Here is a 13697-nt window from a genome sequence, read left to right on the forward strand (position 1 = left end):
CAGGGAAAATCCGCGGTATTGTCCACTGTCGCTGGGGAAATGTTGTCTAATGGCAAGTACCGCACAGGCAGGTATTACTCTCCGAACGCGGTGTCCGAGCCTCCCGTGAAGCCACCAAGTGAAGCAACGATAGGCCACCAGCCTGTACCACCTGTGAAAATGAAAGATGCAAACTGTATTAAAATGACAAAACTTTCTTATCACTGTCGATTCAGGTAAAAAATGTCATTCTGCTTTGAAAAAAATTCTATCTAGAAAATGCACAATATGGAACCAATTTACATGCTTTCGAATGATATGTAGATGTAATTTTATATGTGGGAGACGACCATGACATAGTAGTGGCATCACTGACATCACAACCAGAGTATACTTACTCGTTACTCGGATTACGCGGACGAACAGTGCCGCGAAGTTCGTGCATAAGCACCATCATCATCCTCAACACGGTCCGTGAGAGGCAGGCTTCCCTAAACTCTGGCAGCTCAGTGATGCATTGCGGACTTAGCTCGCCTTCCGAAATGTAGGCCAGGCATCCCGAGTTTTCTCGGCAGCAGCAGTTCTCCTCCTCAGTTGGCATTAGCTCGCACCGATTGCACGTGCACCAGGTGGAGACGCCGTCCATGCGACATGGTCCAGGCTCTTCATCCGTTGACTGGTCCTCCCAACTGCCGTCCGAATCCCCATCGTTTTCGCGTGCTTGCCTTTCCAGTAGTTCTTCCTCGGTGTACTCGGGCTCGTACATATACGGCATTATTGTAGCCATTATGTGGTAAAGAAAGTAAAATAATTTATAGCGGTGGTACTGGTATCTGTTCACACGGGCTACAATCAACAAAGGTAGCTGACCAGAGCACAGAAACGAGTCACAGAATACTCAAAGTAACACAGAGAGAGGAATGGATTCGAAAATCTGCTGCTGTGTGTTGTGAAACGGTCTGTTTATACTTATTGAGGAAAGAGGCGTCCTGCCATTTCCATGGCGACACTTCATTAGCTGAGGCGCAGCGATTGTTGACACGAAACGGGAAATGGGCGGTACGCGTCTGCTGATGTCAGGCTCAGGGGCGGGGGATTTGATTTAGTGCCGCAAAAGCAGGTGAGCCAGGGCGATGGGGGGAAATGATAGGATTATCATAAAATGGCGGATGTTTTCGAGTGCGTTAATGGACGAAAAGTCGGGTAAGGTCCATAGGAAAGTTTTCTACGATCTACTGATTTATGCTTAAAAACACATGGCCGAACCATAGGAACAATAAAAAAAAGTCCCGGAACTATCCTTTAAGTGCTTGTGAGTTGGGTAATAGTGATATGTAAATATGCTTGAGAGTTGTTTTGCACAAACCTATCTAGAAAGCAACAGAGCGCTGTAGGAAAAAGAGGAGACTAGCAGGGCTGGACTGGGAACTAAAAGAGGCCCTGGCAATAAAGTTCAAAGTGGCCCCAAATGACACATTTTCAGCAAGCCCAATGCTTTTCCTATGAGAAAATTTGGAAATACCACAGAAAAGAGGCCCAGGGTGCAGAGGCCCACTGGGAAATCTCCAGAGTTCCGTATAGGCCAGTCCACCCCTGGAGACTAGGGAGTGGCAAGGGGAGGCGAGTGTGAGGGGTAGAGGTGCTATTCGGGGTTAATGGGCGAGAATGTGTTTTTTCAAGAGCAGGGTATTCAGTTCCTTTTTGAAGTGCTTAAGAGATGGGGCCAATCTGATGTGCATCGTTACATTATTCCAGAGGCCGGGTTTACTGGTTCTTTCCTTCTGGCCTTTGTTAGTTTCCAGTTTGGGTATATTGTGGCTTCCGTTTGTCTAGTGGCAGTGAGTTTTTTTTTCTAGGCAGGACAGAACTGTCTTCCTTATAACCCTCCAATGAAAAGTAAATTAACCCTTTCCCAGGGGAAAGGTAAAGCACAAAGTCAGAGATAAGAACAATCTTTCAGGGAGCCAGGACAGCCAATTTTAATTAAGCAAAAGTCTAGATGAGCTGAAGCACTTCTTGCAGGTAAGTAAAAATCTTGCACAATGTTTTTAGAAGTCTTTGTAGAAAATGAAATCACTGTAGGACCACAAGCTGGGAGGCTTGTGAGGCTCAAAGCTGCAAGAAACTGCAAAAGCAACCAAGACCAGTCTCAACTGAGAGCTAGTAAGGCTTCACAACAAGAGGTAAGTCCCCTTAGTTTTACAGTATAGTACCTTTGGTTTGAAGAAATTGGTTCCAGCTTGCTTCTGTTCCTGTGTAGGTATGCAGATCCTGTGTTCCTAGGCCTCAGTCATGGGGACAAGAGGGAGGACGTCTGGGGACTCCTGCACTACGAATGGAAGGTCGGCGGCAGAAATGGGCAGACTTCAGATCACTGGCACTTCGTGGTTTCAGCTCCTCGCGACCCTCACTTATAGCACCACCACGGTTCTCCGATAGCACTATGGACTTTCCTCGCATCTGGGGTCCAGCACTCTGTTGAGGTGGCTCAGGCTTGGTCAGTCCTGCTTCAAGGGAGTCCGGAGGATCTTCCTGGAGCTCGGGTCCGCCTTAAAGACACTGGGCCTCATTATGACCCTGGCAGTAAGGCAACAACGGCGCCGGGAGTGCTACCAGCACCGTTGTTGCCTCATTACCAGTTCTGCTCGCGGGGCCATCGTGTACGCCTGGTCAGGCCAGACGTGCAGAGCGGCACCCGCTAGCTGAACAGGAGGCTAACAACAGCCCCGGCATTAACGGGACCGTTGTTAGCATCCTTCCCATTCCCATTTGAGCCCTATCGGAGCTCAAATGGGAATGGGGACGTACCGGGTCCGGGACCCGTGAATGGGAATTACCGGGCCCGCAAAGGTTGGAATGGCCCGGTAAGTCCCATTTTTCGGGACCCATAACTGAGTTTGGGGGTAGCCATGCCGCTAAAAACGGCATGGCTACCTCCAAACTCTTAATGAGGCCCACTCACTCCATTCTGGTCTTCCTCTCCCTGGTAATCAGTTCCTGCAGCAGCAATGGAAGTACAGCCAGCTCAGAGAGGATGTCCAGATGAGCTTGTCTTGGGGTCGATTGGTCCCACCAACCCAAGGGGAGAAGTCGTCCTTTGCAGGGCTTCTCTAGTCGAGGCGAATTTGTAGCTTCAGCACTGCAGCAGGGCTTCACCGGGCAAACCAATGGTCCAAGAGTTGCAGCAGGCATCTCTTCCAAGTTCTTCTTCGGATTCCTTCATCCAGTGGTCGACTCTGCCTTCCAAGCAAAAAGCCTCACCTTTTATGCAGATTTCTCCCCTTCATACGCAGCCTAGCTGTCAATCTCACAGCAGGGTGACTGTCCTCCAAGGACAGCCAGCCGGCCAATCACCTTTGGGTGCATTCCTGTAACCAGGGGGATTCAACACAGAGAGTTTCTGGCACCTCCCTCATTTCCTGCCCCTGCCAGACATGCAGGAGCCAGAGGTGGGCTTCACCAGTGAATCCCACCAAAGACAAAATGAACTAAGGGACCAAACCTGGTTTGACGCACAGAGTAAATCTCAGAAAGGACCTTTCTAACAAGAAATGGCAAAAAAAGAAGACAGGGGCCATTTTGACAAAATGAGCACCCATGGGTGCATTACTGCAGCTGTGAACGCAGCTCGTGGTAAAAACCCACAATGGTAGGAAAAAGTAAACCACTGACACCAGCCATTAATTGTAGAAAGGGAAACATAAAAATGTTACATGAGAAACGAGACAAAGGGGATACTAGATAACCCGTCCAGCACCCTATTGTAAGATAGTGTGTGCTGGGTCTAGAAAGTTACAAATGTAGGTAAAGTCAATTTCACTTCACTGTTCGTGGAAACAGTAGTTATCCAAGAGAAGGTATTTAAACCTTTGGGAAATCTGGAAGACTTCCCTGTGTCACTGCACTGAAGGTGCTGTGTGCCACAATGTAAAAAAGATGATGCCTATGGAGTTTGTCAGACTCCAAAATCAAAAGAAAAAGAGTTAAAATCACAGAAAAATACATGAGAGAGTGGGAAAAAGGTCTCACTCTCTCCAGGTTATAGATTAAAAGTCCTAAAATCCAGAAAAAAGAGCTGGGGGTCTCTAAGGTAGAAGGGAATTAGCACATTTCTGAGAATTCTCCCTAGCACTCATTCACCCCGACAGTCCGTATATGTTTGCATTTACCGATACATCCATGCAGTACACGTTCACTCATCTTCCTATTTGGTAAGTAGGGACCCCCACTCTGTTTTCCCAAATCCTGAAAAAGGATCTAGACTCACTAGTGTTCCTAGGAGGGTCTACGCTGGTGCAGAACGTAGACGGTCTACTCCTGGCCTCCCCCTCTTTGGAAGCCTGTGAGCTAGTCTTCCTCACCCTGTTAACAGCGCTTGCTGGCAAGGCTCACAAGGCTTCTAAAGACAAGCTACAGCTATGTCTGCCCTGTGTGCGATACCCAGGCCATGAGATTTCAGCTGGGTAAAGACACCTATCCCATGAACGGATCACATTGATTCAGAACGTTCCCAAGCTCCAAACCAGGAAGTGAATGAGAGAGTTCCTCAGGATGGTCAGTTACTGCAGATGGTGGGTCCCTGGGTATGTTACCATAGTTAAGCCGTTTCAGACCCTCACGCATGATTTGACCCCTGCCCCTACCATGGTGCCACTAAGCTGAAGATGCCTTTGTCACTATAAAGCAGGCACTCACTACGGCCCCAGGTTTAGGTTTGCCAGATTACAGCAAGCCATTTGTGATATACTGCAACAAATGCAATGGGTTTGCCCAAGGAGTGTTAACACAGCTGCACAGTGATAAGCACTGGCCGTATCGTACCACAGTGTAGCCCTAGACCCAGTTGCAGTTGGACTTTCAGCTTGCCTACAAGCGGTGGCCGCTGTTGCCCTGTTGATAGAGAAGACCACTTCCTGGTACAAGGCCACCCTTTCACAATCGCATTCCCACATGCCATGCTGTCCTTACTGCTCAAAGGGTAGACCCAGCATGTATACAACTCTGGGCTCACCTGGTATGAAAAATTGCTTATCTCAGCAAACATTGGGCCTCATTACAATTTTTTCGGTCTGGAAACAAGGGTGCTGGTAAGCTCACTGGCACCCATGTTTCCGGACCGGCTAACTATGAGTTTGCCTCCCGGGGCTGCTGCGCCTGACAGGTCTGAGCCTGCCGGGCACAGCATCCATGGTAGGCAGACTCTTCACGGAAGCGCTGGCACGGTTAGCAACATTGCCAGTGCCTCCGAGTCCCCACCCCCAAGTCCTATAGGACTCTATGGGAATGGGGACTAACATTTTACCGGCGCCTGACTTCCCGGGCAGCCGGACTTGTAAGGTCCCGGCTGCACCGCGGAGTCAGGCGCGGTAAAATATTACGAGTTCGTTGCCAAACCACCGGTAGCACTGGCAGGCTCACCGTCGGACACATAATGAGGCTCAATGTAACTTTGAACCGATGCCCTCTCTTGAACGCTGCTTCTCTGTTGCTTCCCTGTAGGATGAGGAACTGCATGACTGAATCACTGTTGTTGAAACCCTTATTTCTCCCCACGCTGATTTGTCTGACACCCCCTTGCAAAACCCAGACCTGATTCTGTTTGATGGCGGTTCATGTCTCCCAGTACCAGAAACTGGGGAATTAGTCTCAGGATATTCTGTATGCACCCCCCATGCAGCACTAGAAGTGTACTGATTGCCCATGGCTAAATCTGCCCACGTTGCCGAACTCGTGGCCCTGAACAGGACATGTATCCTGGCTTGTGATAGATCAGCTATGATCTACACTGACTCCCGGTATGGGGTCCTACATGGTTTTGAAGGAGCTTTGGCACTTGGCTTCCACCAGCACACCTACATTGAATGGAAAATGTGTCAGCTCTACTGAATGCATTGCTACGCCCTGCTGCCTTAGCCATCATTAAATGCAAGGGGCACAATCCCTCTCAGTCCTTCACTGCCCACAGAAATGCCCTAGTGGACAATGCTGCTCATTTGCAGCCTTAAACAGGCCCTTGGCTCCTAATGAAACTCGTGCTTGTTTTGTAGTCCAACTTTCACCGATTGCCTCCCTTTCCAGCCTGGCCATACTCTAGGACCAAGCCCACATAGCAGAAAAGGTGACTTGGACTCAGAAAAAATATAAGTTGGCGGTTGACTCCCTTTGTCATTCCGCAGACGGCCACCTGGTGGCACCCAAGGTACTCCTACCCCCACCTGGTCAGTGAGGCTCACAGCATTGTGCACTTAGGTCCAACTGCGATGAATGTCACTGTAAGTCGAGACTGGATCGCTCCTGGTCTCGCCACCATAGCGCAAGACTACTGTTCCATATGTTTAACTTACAACGTTGGGAGAGCGGTGCCCACAATGCTGTCTGCACATCCAGTACCGGGGGATTCCTTCTTAAATGTGCAGACAGATTTTATGCAGCGCCTCACTTGCATGCATTTTTCATGCTGCCTTGTGATGGTAGATGTGTTTACCTAGGTGGGTGTAAGCCTACCCATGTAGAAGGGCAGATGCAGTCACCATGGGCAAGAAACTATTGGCAGAATTCATACCCCGATTCGGTCTGCACCTGGTCATAGACATCGATGAGGCACCCAATTTACTGGTCAGATCATTAAGGAAGTCTGAAAGGCATTAGGAATAGCTCAGCAATTCCATTGAGCCTGCCACCCCCAGTCAAGCATTCATGTAGAACGCTTGACTGGGGGTCAACCCCAAACTATCTAAAGTGTGTCAAGAAACCAGTCTAAAATGGCCCAAGGCATTGCCCCTAGCCCTGTTTGCCAGGTGTAATAATATGCAACATAAGCATAAACTGCCCACACATGAGATACAAACAGGTCACCCCACGCAGCTCTGCAGCTTCAGAGCCTGCACTTGATGACACTGTGCTTGAGTACTGCCACATGCTGGTTAAAATTGTTAGCTCTGATACTGTGAATATTTTTAATTTAACTTATAGCAAAGAATGCACAACCACGAACTGTGAACTATAGAACTTTGCTTAACTATGGACCCCTCGGGAACTTTGGAACTCTGACTTTCGCCCGCCTACAGAACCTCCTCCCTAAGAGCTGTGGACTGTCGAGCTCCTAACAGTGGGCATCTGCACATCACTAACACCCCGTGAACAGACTCTTACTCATCGACCCAATGTCGGGGGCGTGGTAGTGGGCAGGCAACCAGGAACTTCACACTCAGGCTCAAGCCCCGGGGATACACGATGTCTGGTTATTTGACCACTGATGTTATTATTAGTTAGTTGATTTATCACCATCTAACTGTGACTGCTGCTTTCTGTACCACCTGTTTTGAGAACGATGGTCATCTGCCCATCCCTTGATACACAGTGAGAACCCGGCAACTCACCTGGCTGCATGCCTGAATCTTTAACATTACTAACTGTTGGGAATGTGCGCACCTACCTCATGACTTACCCTCCAGGTTTCCCATGGCCCCCTTCCCTTCCAACGGGGCGATGTCTGCCTAGGCCTCAAACTAGTTACCTGGTCCCCAGACCACTCATGTTGCAATTAGGATACCCACTCCCAATTAGGGTTTACTGGTCCTCTGAATTTTTCCACTCCAAACCAGGTGCTCAAGAAGCCAGCCGTCCTTCATATTTCAGCTCAGGCTCCTTGCCTTGTGTACTATGTCAACTGGGGTCCGCTATTCATGGAGAACAGTAAGTGCCAGTACTATTGTCAAGATTGCGTCTTACCTTAGGACTTAGCAACTACACCTGGTAATGTGGGTGACTTCCTGTCCCATGGACAGCCACCGTTACCCTGGACTAGGAAAAGGAGTATAGGCTCTGCCCAAGGCATATGGAGCCAACTAAATGCGGCAAAACCCTAACAGGGAAAATATCCAAAGCAGTGGAGCAGAAGGTCCTGACTGGACCCACTTAGTTGAAATGCTGGCTGGATCCACTTGGTAGAAATGGGTTTCTGTAGAGATGGCTCTAGGTGGCAATAATTACAGGAAAGCAGAATGGCAGCAATGAGCAGGCAAAAGATGGCAGATGAGGAGGAGCGAAGTAAGTTGGCGCGCCAGGGAGAGCAGAACGGGGAAAAAGCAGCAAGGAAGGCAAGAATCTTAGAATAAGCAGAAGCAGGGTGGACAACGAAGCAAGGAAGGAGGAAAACAACAGCGTCTGGGCAATATTATTGCGATGCAAGGCTTAACTCGCATTTGACCCTGAAATAGGCAACCATCGTCTTCCCGGATGATGGACGAATGACATCACTGCTCGACGTAACGTGCCTCCGTCACACAACCCTCCATGACTGGAAGGGGAGCCTCACCAACGTTGCCATAGCGACCATGTCGCGAGCCCGGGGCTGTGGTGGTGAATCTTAACACCAGGCCCCTTCCCGAGCCATGTCCCTCCAGGTTTCCAGGGGAATGACTGGTGAAAGCGACGAAGAAGGAGATGGGCATGAATGTTACAAAGGGGTTCCCTTGAACGTTAACTGATGGGATATCCGTTCCAGTTGAGATTATGCTGTGTGTGTCCATGATGAAAACGTGAATCACAAATGCCGTCAATTTCACATTCCGGTACAGAATCAAGGAGCACAGGTGCAGGAGGAGCATCAACTTTACACAAATCCAGAGCAGTGGCATAAGGCTTAAGTAAGGATGCATGGAAAACTGGATGGATCCTTTTCCAGCCAATGGGCAGGTGCAGACGAAATGCCACTGGGTTAATGACTTTCATGATCTTGAAAGGACCGTAATACTGAGGTGAAAATTTAGTAGCCTTCAGTCGGGCAGGAAGATGTTTTGCAGACAGCCACACACGGTCACCAACTTTATAAAGAGGAGCATCAAAATATTTAGCAGATCAATGAGTATTCTGGAGGTATTCTTCAGCCCTTTTATATGTTCGTTGCAACTCTTGTGCCATTTCTTCTACACACCAAAAATTGGTGCTTTGTTTAGAAATTTCAAGGTAGCCAACGCAGGTGGATGCCATATATGTAGAAGAAAGCCCTAAAATAATATTCATAGACACCCCTTTCTAAGACCGAACACGGCTAAATGACTTTCTCTTTGGGAAGGTACCCACTCCAGGGTCTACTTTAGCTCAATGTAGCTTTCACAGAAGGAAAATATCCATGTGAATATTAGTCTTTGCCCTAACCACACAGGCAGTCCAGAACCGAAATGCTATGGCAATTCTCTTCTGAACAAGAGTACCAATAGCCACCCAAGACACATGTTTCAGCCTTGTTGGGCCTCATCGGTGAGGTGTAGCTGTGCCTTTCTGAGCACAGTGAGCAAGGGGTCCACGTCTGGATGAACCTAGGAAACGTAGGGTGAGTAGACAGAAGTCCCTTAAACAATCTAAAAATAGTCATAGGTGCCCCTCTGCATGAACGAACACAGCTAAATGACCTGTTCTTTGGGAAGGTACCCATTCGAGAATCCACAGCCATGGATATTTCCCTTCTGTAAAAAGGTACAGTGAGCTAAAGTGTGGCTGCGGACTCTCCAGTGGGTACCTTCCCAAATAACAGGTAATTTAGACCTACAATATCCCTTAATCACCGAACACGTCCAGAACATGCGCTTCATTCCCACCCTCCTCTCCCCACACTGTGGACACCTCCTCTCCCCCAAACCTGGGAAGTGTGACAAAAGTTGCGGCGTCATGTACGCCCTATGGAGTACGTAAAAATGAGTTCACTTTAGCCTGGCATTTCTTGAGACTTTTTCTCGAATTAACAGGGGGTCCTGCTTCCCATTCCATCAGGTATCAAGCATCAGGCATCCATAAGCTCTCATCAGACAGAGGCAGGAAAAATCGGGCACCTGGGAGGGTTTCATCATCATCTTTATTACTGGAATAACAGATCACACTCAAAGGCATTTTTGCCTCCAACCCATTTTTATAGCCTTTTAAGACTACGCAACAATGATATGCTAATTAGCACCTTGGAAAATTGTATGCTTCTGATAGACCACTTTAGTCAGAGAAAAATATTCCTTGAGTATCATTGGATAACTTATTTCATGTGTACAACAAGTCAACATTAGCATAACTGCAATCCACAATTTTCTCTGGCGCATGAAACCGATACGCCTATTTTAGACTTGGCTGGACACAACTATGACAGTGTTCAACTCCTGCCAAAAACATTCCCAAGGCATCAATGTCTGCTCCTTATCTATTTGCTGAGGTTCTGACAGGTTAGTTCAGTGTGTAACATTATTGGAGAGTATATATGCTCTATCTTATGGTTGCCAAAATAATACAGCTGGTCTCTCAGAATAGTTTGCATGACACTTGTTGTACCCTCTTCCATAAGAACATAGATAAATGTATCTAAGCTTCTATTACTTGTCTGCCTTATCTCAATCTTGTCTCATTTGTTTGCTAATTTCCATTTTTTTATTTGATTTTATTAAGTTTTGTTCATTGCCAGTCACATTACATACTGAAAAATTACAAACATGTTTACAAAGCGAGATCAGAGCATATTAGTACTGTGCTATGTTCATGGATTCTATACGTGCTTCTGCTCTCTCGCTTGACCGATTAATATGACTTTCTCTCCACCCTCCCTCCTCCCCCCTTTTGGTCAAGCGTACATCCCAGAAAAAATTTCTGTGTGTGTCAATAGGTGTTCACAGTTTTATTGTTAAAGGGTTCTCCCGTTGGGTGGGTCTTTATTAACTTGGTTTGTAACCCCTCAGTTTCTCTCGGTTGCATTACTGTTCTGAGCATCGGTCAGGTTAACGCTTTAGTACGCTTGAGAGATGTGTATTTGTAAAATCCATCCATAGTGCCTCACTTTGCAATGATTTCCAGTGTAGTGATGCTGTTATGATTTCCGTTGTACATATGTTAGAGGCTATATTGATCCATTAATTTTTACTCTGGACTGTTGTGGACTTCCATTTTATTACTAGCGTGGCACGAGCGGCTAGTAGTAGGTGGGGGGCCAGCCCTTGAATTCTCTTCCATTCGTCTTCATTTTTCTCAAGGCCAAATAGTACAAGGTGGGGATCAGCCACCCTTTGGATACCGTCTATGTCTTTGATCCAGCCCAGGACCTCCTCCCAAAATACTCGTATTCGGGGACAGCCCCACCACATGTGCCAGTAGTCAGCCACCGCCCCACATTCCCGCCAGCATCTTGGGTCGGCTGAAACATTTTTGAGAGTCTGAATGGATCATACTGCCACCTGTCTAATAGTTTGATTGCATGTAGTTTGTATTGGATTGTTATGGATGTGTGTGATGTCGTTTTATATGTACGTTCCCACAAGTCTGAACTTATCTGTTCCCCCAGATCTCTCTCCTGTCTGTATCTCAATGGTTCTGTGGACCCCTCCTTTGCCTCTATCAGTTCTTTATACATTGCTGATATCAGTCCCTTCATTTCTGTCCTGGAGTCCAATAACCTTTCAAAGGGAATAAGGTCCCTCCTCAGTTTATCTTTCCATGCAGGTTTGGATAGGATGCCTTTTATCTGTATGAATTGAAAGGTGGACAGTGGTCCTATTCCGAGGTTTTCCGTCAGGGCTGGGAGCGAAATAAGAGTGCTTTTTCTGTAGTTGTCCCACCCTTTCTAGGCCAGCTTCATACCATGATTGGAATCTCACTACATTGGGGATGTGGTCATTGATTCCCGGTGACCATAGGTGGCTCAGTGGGGATGGCCATGTGGTGATCCTATGCATCCCCTTTCCTTTTCTCCAAATGTTCCATATGGTACTCAATATTGGGTGGTGTTTGATTCTGTTAAAGTTTCCTTTGGGGGGCCCATAGCCATTCCGACACCGTGGCTGGTGATAACTAGTGATTGTCCATGTGAGTCCATTGGGGGTCTTTATGGTAACGTAGGTGGGGGATCAGGATGCGCAGTTGTGTCGTTTCATGATATTTTCCCAGGTCAGGTAGTCCCACACCGCCTTTGTCGTTGGGAAGCGTTTATGGTGTCATATGAGATTCTCACCTTCTTCCCCTGCCAGAGGAATTTCACTATCATTTTCTTGGCCTCAAGAAAGAAACATCTTGGCATTTCAATAGGCAGCATTTGAAAGGGGTACAAGAACCGGGGGAGGCATACCATTTTAATGGTGTTGAGTCGCCCTAACCAGGAGATCGTTAGCCTGTTCCATTTCCTTAGGTCGGTGGAGAATCGTTGAAGAAAAGGGGGGAAATTAGCTTCGTATAGGTCAGTCAGGGCTCTGGTGATCTGTATGCCCAGGTATTTTAATTTAGTGTGTTCAATCTGGAGGTTAAGTGGGAGGAACCTGGTTCCATTCTCTTCTTTCGATCTCTGTAAGGGGAACAGTGTGGATTTTGTCCTGTTCACCTTAAACCCAAAGAGTTGACCATATCCCTCTAATAGGTGAAGGGCTTGGGGGATGGATGTCATGGCGTTAGTCATGAGCAGAAGTATATCATCGGTGTCACACATCGGGGTCCGAATGACCCGCGCGCCTCCTCATCACGCCACGTGAAACAGACTACTTTCAAGGTACCCACCAAAGTCGTGACGCTTCGCCACAATATCTGACGTTTCTCAGCCCCTTACTTTTCTCGGTGGCGGTTACCCTGGAGATTGGGCTCAACAACATCAAAGGTATCGACAACCCAGCCTTTGCCTACAACTCCCAGGAAACCTACTTTTTGCGTGTAGTTCCGACTATTCGGAACGTGAGCTCTGACGGGCTTACGACGCTCCGCCTCCTGGGTATATTAGGCACTGCAGCGGGAAGGACGCTGCTTCTGATTAAAGTTGCAACCGGCATCCGAAGTTTCGTCTTCTGTGCCTTCCCAATCACTGCCTTCCCGTGTACCAATTCCTGTTCTTCCAATTACAGTCTGCTTTGAGACTTCTCAAATTCTTCTTTTGCCTGTCCTACGGATTGCTTACTTCCTGATTCTGTACCGTCCTTAGCCCGCCTGTGTATCAGATCTCGCTGCCTGTTTACTGGATTGCCTTCTTTCTGTCCTGATTTACCTACCACCGCCTTCAACTGGTTTTCCTCACCTTCCCAACTGACTCCAAGTACTGGGTACTGTTTCCTTCTTCAATTCCAGTGTTCTTTTGTGGATTCCGACTCCATTCCGTTGTTTTGGATTTGCTCCTTCAAGTGTACGCAAGGACGCTTTGCTGATTATACTCAAAGACTCATTTCTGAAAGTGCACACAGGGACGCCTTGCTGAAACGTGTGCACCTACCCGTATCTAGTGCGCCCCTCGTGCCGCCCAGGTATAGCATCCCTACTAACCATCCTTTTTATTGTTTTGTACCTCCGTTGTCCTAACCTGGATTGTTTAGGTTATTTCAATTCCTGTTCTGGTAAGACTTCCTTAACTTTCTTTATTAATTCCTATCTGAATCCTCAAAATAGAAGTTAATCTCTTTTCTGTACTTACAGGGGAAATTCCATTTCTGTTCCTTTTCGATGATAAGGGGAGTGGGTGACCCAGGTACTTTCTGCTTTTGAGAGGTTTTTTTCTTGTGGTGATCTTTGCTCTTCCCAGATATTTACCAATTGTCTTTTTCTTTTAGCTGGGTCTGTGGCGGTGTGTTCTCCACGCTCTTTTGGGTGATCGGTCTCTCAGTCTGTAATTTAGTGCAGCTGAGAGTCATATCATCAAAAAGAGCTTATTCCCTCAACAGAGAGGAGGCTCAGGTGGAGGCTCCATCTCGAGCTCTTCAAGCAACATCCAGTACAAC

The sequence above is a fragment of the Ambystoma mexicanum genome, chromosome 7p, assembly GCF_040938575.1.
Source record: "Ambystoma mexicanum isolate Mex_15411 chromosome 7p, UKY_AmexF1_1, whole genome shotgun sequence".
NCBI lineage: Eukaryota > Metazoa > Chordata > Amphibia > Caudata > Ambystomatidae > Ambystoma > Ambystoma mexicanum.